This window comes from Asterias rubens, chromosome 22, assembly GCF_902459465.1.
Source record: "Asterias rubens chromosome 22, eAstRub1.3, whole genome shotgun sequence".
NCBI classification, from domain to species: Eukaryota; Metazoa; Echinodermata; class Asteroidea; order Forcipulatida; family Asteriidae; genus Asterias; species Asterias rubens.
Window position 1 is genome coordinate 9,591,854 of NC_047083.1, and position 6,224 is coordinate 9,598,077.

A 6,224-nucleotide genomic window follows, 5' to 3' on the forward strand; every position below is an offset into this window, starting at 1 on the left:
GATACCAGATTAGGTGCAAGGGTTTACAGACCAGTGTAGGTTGGGAAACACAAATTCCATGTCTTGGTCTAAGGCACTGGACACTATTAGTAATTACTCAAAATAACTGCTAGCTTCAACAACGTACTTGGTAATGGGCAAAGGAGAGCTGTTGGTAGTAAACAACATTGTGCGAAACGGCTTCCTCTGAAGTAACGTTATTATTTTGAGAAAGAAGTAACTTCTCACTCAAGTATTAAAAAGACTCAGGTAGGCCTATCAAAAGACTATTGACTTCCCGATTGTTGTTGATATCTTTAAAACGCAACCACATTTTGAAATGTATACATGCTAGTTTGAATGTGTTCATCTACATTTATATTAGCTATAGGATTAAAACAGACGAACGCTTTTTAAAACCAATTTGAATTAATTATTTTGATTTTCGAGACCTCAGAATTAGATTTTGAGGTCTCGAAATCAAGCATCTGAAGGCACACAACTTCGTGTTACAAGGGTGTTTTTTCTTTCATTATTATCTCGCAACTTCGACGACCGATTGAGCTCAATTTTCACATATTATTTGAATTTTTTTTGCATATGTTGAGATACACCAAGTGAGAAGACTGATCTTTGACAATTACCAAATGTGTCCAGTGTCTTTAAATAGGCCTTTGACAAACAGCAAACACAGTTTGGTGTTAGGTCGAGTCCTGTGTTTATAGAAAAGTCGATCAGCTAATCGGATGATGATTTAGTGGGGTCGACTTTACAATTGTTCGGTACCCATCAAACGATCGGTCATCAGTTAATCGAACGTAATCGAATTAAAGAAGTGGGGCAGCACGATGGGTCAGTGGTTAAATGCAGTGGACACTATTGGTATTACTCAAAATAATGATTGGCATAAAACCTTACTTGGTGACGAGTAATAGAGAGAGGTTGATGGTATAAAATATTGTGAGAAACGGCTCCCTCTGAAGTGCCGTAGTTTTAGAGAAAGACGTAATTTTCCACGAGTTTGATTTCGAGACCTCAGATTTAGAACTTCAGGTCTCGAAATCAATCATCTAAACGCACAAAACTTCGTGTGACAAGGGTGTTTTTTCTTCCATTCTTATCTCGCAAGTTCGATGACCAATTGAGCTCAAATTTTCAAGGTTTGTTATTTTATGCATATGTTGAGTTACACCAACTGCATGTGAAGGCTAGTCTTTGACAATTACCAATAGTGTCCACTGCCTTTAAAGTGGACTGGTGATTGTAAAATGAAGTAATGTATTATTAACAGTATCACATAAACACATACATACAAAACTTTGATCTTCACTGTTAGCAATGGCAAATTAAATTTTACTGAAATAAATATGTGCCTCCTTGTTCTTTGTGTTTCTACTATCGACCTTTAAGCATTGTGGAGACACACTCCCACTTATACATTAAACCACGCTCGAGTTGAGCAACCGCAGCGTGGTTTAAAGAAGAACCCTTTGACAATAAACACTTAAGATTTGATTAATATTTGATTATGCATGGATACGGAGCTAAATGATACAGTTTGTACGGAACCCGGCTGTGCGGTCCAGCGTGTGTTATTGTCGGGTAGTGCGTGTATAGACGGTGATTTACCAACCTTGCCTTGCCGGGCCTTCATTTGCCTTGTCTATCGATAAAAACCGATTTTTTTTTTTAGGCTGCTCCCCAATTTGTCGGAATCGAGCGGGGAAAGAAGTGCCAGCAGCTACCGAGGAAATTGAGAGAGATTCACGGTGTTGTTTCTCGTCTATTCCGTCTTAGCAAATACCTTGTACCGATGGTTTTAAAAAAAGTGTATGCCCTACACATTTTTTGACGTATAGGGCTGCCGTGACGCTCCAAAGGCCTTTTTCATACACAACGTCAACGTCTACCCTCACGGGTACCAAGGGTAAAGAGAAATGAACATTGGGTGCGTTCGTTTAGCTTCCCTGGGTCGACCCCGGACGAACGTGGGTAATTATCTGCACACGTTCGTCCTGGGAAAAAAAACCGTCACACACCGGGGTCGACCCAGGGAAGCTTAACGACTGCACCCAATGTAAACGTATCTTGGTTCATGAACGGGATTCGAGCCCACACCCCGGTTACTAAACCACCAGAACTTCGACGATGTAAACCGCTCAGACATGACACCTATACATCAATACATGCAAAGACAATGTTAATTAGATCAGCAAAAAATGTGTTGCGTTGGCTATTTTCGTGCATAGTTTAGTTGTCCTCCTTACGAGAGGAATTACCACAGACAAAGTGCAATTTAATAAACTGTTTAATATGACATAATTATTCTGTCTACGGTCTCAGTATAAAATATCACCAAGGGAACGTAGGAGTGGTTGTTCGGGCGAGGGGGGATGGGGGGGGGGGGGGGGGTGGGGGTGGTGGTACTCGCCTCGAGTAATTCATCGGCAAGCAACGTGTGTAGCGGATAAGTCCAAAGACTGGGTAGGGCTTTTTATAAGACAGAGCTTTTTGTATTCTAAATCTGTTTTTGTTATTGTAATATTATATAAAATAAATTTTGTAAAATTTTAACGACTGTGAGTAATGTCCCAGTATGCTACGATGATATTTTTAAATAAATAAACCATAAAAGAAATTCAAACAAGCTGAAACAAGCGTAAACCCCTTGACCTAAAAAGTTCAGCCAGTCTCGGTGAACCCACTGCACTAAAGCGTGTCAGTGGAATTACACATAGACATCGCTTCAAGTGCATCGTATACAATAACAACTCATACCTGAAGATCAAGGGATATGCATAGGCCACGGAGGAGGAAAAAAAATAGACTGATCGAGAATCAGGAATAGCTGAAACTGATTATGATCAACAAAAGGGAAATGCATCACCAGTCGAGCTGATGTCGAACCTCGCGTGTCAACACTTCTTGCGTTGCTCGGCATGCTCTAAATAATCATGACCTTTTAATCTTCCAGCGCCATTTTGACCAGGGAACGTCTTCTTCGAGACGTGTTTGGTAATTTTGTTCCTCTGTTGGTTCGTGTTTAATAAGACAGCTTGTGTCTTATTGCAAACTCGAACACTCGTGGTACACTTTTCTGTAGATTCTTACGATTCGATTAAGACTCTGCTAGGGTCGAAACGTAAGGACACTATGAACTATTTATTTGCATTTATATGATATTGTCTGATTTTTATTAACATGTTTGGTTCCTCTGAAATCAACTGTAAGCGTGTCTTAGTAATTTCAGTGACTGGATGCTTGAAGCCAAACAACACCAAAATAAAACATATTGGAGACAAGCTTAGACCAAATCGTTTTTATTTTATTTTATAAAAACGGATCATAAAAATTATGGTGCTCCTGTTGTTTTTGTTTTGGTTGATGTGATGTCAATGTTACTGCTGCTGCTGTTGTTGTTGTTGTTGTTGTTGTTGTTGTTGTTGTTGTTGTTGTTGGTGTTGCTGCTGGTGGTGTTCTTATATTAATGTACATTGTATTACACGAACAAGAAATATTTTGATCAAATGACACTGATTTTGTTTGTAGCTGACCAATTATAGTGCTCCGAATTAAACCCGTAATCGTGCCACCCATCTGCATATCATATAAGTTACTCTTGACAAAAAAAATGCTAAAAGGTAGATTTGAAATAAATAAAGACATAACAAATCAATAAATAAATTGTTTCATTAACTATCGAGTTTTGCTTACATATATCCAAATTGCTAGCGACCGGGCTCCTCGGCCTCCCAGACGCAAGTCGCCCTGGCCATGGATGTAGATACCACCTTCATGTATCCCGCACCCCCCCCCCCCCCTCCCTCCCCTCGTTCCCTCACCTCGTTCCCTCACCTCGTTCCCTGATAGAGTCACAGTCAGTTCACGTCCGTTGCCACTGGTTGCATGTCGCCGTAGACCGGAAGCCAACATCGATCCCAAACCAAGAAAGGTTGTGTCATCACTCAAATCAAACTGACCCCGCGTCCCCCTCCGTATTTAAAGGGTAAACCTTCACTCACGATTCCCTTTGATGTTGTCGATATTGATAGGGCCGCTAAGCACGAAGCTGCTAAGCATGAAATTTCTTTCGTGATAAAAACAGGATTACCAACCAAATGTTCATGTTGTTGCATATTGCTTGTTACTGGTGTTCAGCTGTTGTTTGCTTACCCTGACAACCACGTGGAAATTTGATTTGTAATCCTGTTTTTATCAAGGAAGAGATTTCATGCTAAGCATTTGTTGTTGTGCTTAGCAGCTCTATGAGATCGGGGTTAGGATACAAATTAAAGTTAGATAGTTACTAGCGTACTCTTGAAATTGGTACATTTTGCTTCAGTTATTTGCGACTGCATGGTTTGCTGAAAATTGTGGTCCAGCTTCAAACTATTTTAGAACAAGTTACTTAGAATCCGAATTTCAAATCAGTCATAAACTACGAAATAATAAACGTTTGTATATCTGTCTTAGGAATTGTAATTCTTTTTAATACACTATTGATTTTTTCTACTTCCTGATGCCTGTGGAATTTATGTTATTTTTATTCATGACAAAAAATTTTTGAATATCAATTTCCAGCTTCAGACTATTATTTTTAGACCAAGTTACTTAAAATCCGAATTTCAAACGAGTCATAAGCTACAAAATATTAAACTTTTGTACATATGTCTTAGGAATTGTAATTCTTTTTAATACACTATTGATTTGTTTTTACTTTCAGATTGATACGGTGGAATTAATGTTATTTTTATTCATGCAAACAGATGTTTTAATGTCAATTTAAGAGCAAGCATTGTTTGTGATGTCAAAAATAGTTTTGCACAACCATGTCAACCAGCTGGTTGACATAATAACACGCATGTACTCTGTGTCTCAAAATAACTATACACTTTTGAAATGGATGCTGAATCCAAATTATATGATTCTGGGGGAAAAGGTTTATGGATAACTCATGGAATCAACTTTCTTACGACACCAAAAAGTCTCAAAATAATTAATGCTTGGGTGAGCACTGCTCATTGAAGAAGAAGTAGCCGACGTCATGGGTTGAATTATGTAAGCTCCAAAGGACTTACCGCTCACAAATTGGAAGGTTTATTCCTGAGCAACCTAATTTTCATACCCTTAATACCAAACCTGTACTGCTTTGTGACTCTACCATGATATGTACTTTTTCTTAGCACCATTTAGACAACGAGTCAGCTAGCCTTTAATGCTATGTGACTCTAAGCATGAACTGATATTGTGCTTAGCACCATTTAGGGCAAGGAGTCAGCTAGCATAAACTGCTATTATTATGTCTCTAGCATAAAATAAACTTGTTTCATAAACAATTTAGACAAGAAGTCAGCTAGCCTGTATTGCAATGTGACTCTAGCATAAAATGAACTCGTGCTTAGCACCATTTAGACGAATAGTCAGCTAAGCCTGTTTTAAGTTTTTAATGGTCGCAAGAACATGTGCATTGATTTCATTGTTGTGCAGTGGCTATTGTACGAAGGCCGGTATTACATTGGTGCATTAAAGGTAATTGGGAACAAATTTAATATTGGCAAGCTAAAGGTCGGGGCATTTAAAGGAATTAGACTATAAGTCCCTTAAATGGTTGACTCCACACACTCAGTCAAAAGTGAAGGACATGACTCTTTTCCTCATAGTTAAGAGACTGATATTAGTATGCTAAATGTGGACAATAAATTGTATTTAATCTAATCGAGTGCACTCTAAATACTCCCGGGTCAGATTGACCTAAATTCAGAGAGCGTCCCGTTAAGCCTGACCTAACTATGGGTAAAGTTGACCCGGAAAATGGATTTAAAAGTGTGGTTTTGCCTGTAGGGTCTATGTCATTTTGAACCATCTATTTGTCATTCGATTAAATTCAATTAAATTCAATCAAAATGTTGTCCCAAAATGGTCAAAACGATGACCTAGATATGACCCAGCTAATGGGTCCCAAGTGGGATACCTCTTGGGTCAGGCAGGCACCGGGAAAATATGTATTGTTGACACTGATTCCAGGTCACGTTGACCCAGAATGGGTTAGGACCCCTTGAACTCGGAACCGAGTCAATTCTGACCAGGACACTGTATGGGCAGCATTGCACGGTATCGGCGCATATAGCAAGAGCACGTATGATGGACGTTGTCATGTTTAATGGACTATTTCCAAACTTAATCCTTTGCTGATAAGGACTGGGTACCAGTCCGGTCTTTAATCTCGTCTTAGAGGGCGCCCTACT